The following is a 2,110-nucleotide window of genomic DNA, read 5'->3' on the forward strand; positions in this document are numbered from 1 at the left end:
AATGAAAATTTGCCACTTTTTTATAATGACAATCTTTCTTTATAATGGCAATTTCCAAAGTAATGTTTCACAAAATACAATTTTTTCATTCAAATCAGCAAACAGGCAAATGAAATATTGGGGAGCAGGTGATGAATTATAAAATAAATTAGGGCCTCTTTAATAGAAAGTAACTAAGTCCAAAAAAAAAATTAAAAAAATGTAGAAAATCTATATCTGTAATATTTAGGAGGATGGGAATTTTGCCTGACAAAATTGTTAATATGTTCATGTGTTTCTAAGACTGTATATGTGCAAGGAGGGAAAGGTAGTTTTCTCTGTTTTTCAATTATAATATGTACATTTTTCTAATTTATTCCACAGTATTTAGCTTGCATTGTAAATCAACTTTTGTTTCTGTTTACTTTCTTTTTACACAAATACAATTTTTCTGACCTTTTTGCAGTTTGCAAAAAAAAATAAAAAATTATTTAAAAGAGAAAAATTACAGGAAACAAGGAGACAGAAAACATCAAACACCTTTTACACTGTTGTATATAATACAAATAGCCATCAGTTAGGACATTTTCAATAATAAAAAGCAGGTTTGTTTATAAAAAAAAAACAGCTAGGTAAGAAGTAAAAAGTGTAACATAGAATGCCAATAAAAAATTTGTTTCTTGAAAGCAGATTGTGATGGTGACTTTACACACCAGCACTGCATAGTATTTTCTAAATTTTAATTTTTTTAAATGTCGATATTCATAAAGGATTTCTGTATTTTTTTAATACTTCCAAAAATTCTAGAATTACTACTATGCACCCATAATTATATTTTCTTTTGTAATTTTACTAAGATATATACCATATAACACTAAAGTAGATAGGATGGCAATAGCCTCCGTGTTGTCGTTTTATAAAATTTAGTAGATTTCCTATATTACAACATTTTCACTGCAAAAATAAAAGACACAGAATTATATCACATTCATAGATGTTCTGCAAAATCTCAGACATAACTAATAAGATGGTAGATTGTTTTGTTAGACACCTCAACTTGAGTTTAGTTATCAGTATTCTATAATAAACATTTTAGAAAACTATACAACACACATTATAGATAGGATATAGTCACCTCTGTGTCATTTTATCCAAATGCAGTTATCCCAATATAGGACATTTTAATAAACAAAAACACAGTTGTCAGACAAAACAAACTAATTGTTTTGTAAAGACAAGTGATGACGTTGTGGTATAATTTGATCTCTGTCTTTTTTAACCATGTCTGTATTTTTGGGGATCATTGTTATCTGAGACATTTTAAGTAATGTTTTAGGCCCTTTCATTCACTTCTGGTGAATATGAAAATGTTCTACAGAACTTGTTTTTTTCCCCACAACTTCCTAACATTACATGGTAGTGTTATATTTTCTTGTCGAAAACCTGTCTCACTTTGCCCTCTGATTTCAAAGTTACCTTGTTTCAACTGGGTGGTAATAAGATTTGCTTCATAACCACTTGCCTTTGCCAGACATACTTTACTTTGGTATGATCTTACTGCTCATGGCAATCAATAAATTAAGCCCACGTTTAAGTTGACCATTTTTCATGTAGACAATTTGAAAGACACAAAGGTATAACAACAAGCAAACAACGTAAAACAAGTGAATAATTTTAAGTGGAAATTTCTAAAAGAAGAAACCAAAGAAAGAAAATGAAATAGTTATAAAAGAAAAATTTATATAAAAGGAAAAGGTAGTTGTGAATTGTAGCAGGCATGCTCCATTCATAAAATAGCTTATGGTGGGACTGTTTTTATTATGGGCTTTGCTCATGACATATCCATTGATGGTTAATTTATGTGGAAAGCAGAGGAAATAGAAAATCTGCATGATAAGATGAGAGAAAAATGGGATGTTAATCAAGGCTGACCACTGCTGAACAGCATAAAGGACAATTTAGTTTAATTAAATCTACATGTCTACAAATAGCAATAGAAATTGCTACCACATTTAACTAGTCTTGTAGCGTCCTCCTTCACTGAAAACAACCATCCCTTTTAGGTAGCTGCGCAAAAAAACTAATTACATCTAAATGTTACCACATTTCTCTGAAGTTTCGAAGTCTCTTA

Source organism: Pelobates fuscus, chromosome 4 (assembly GCF_036172605.1).
Source record: "Pelobates fuscus isolate aPelFus1 chromosome 4, aPelFus1.pri, whole genome shotgun sequence".
In the NCBI taxonomy this organism is placed as follows: Eukaryota; Metazoa; Chordata; class Amphibia; order Anura; family Pelobatidae; genus Pelobates; species Pelobates fuscus.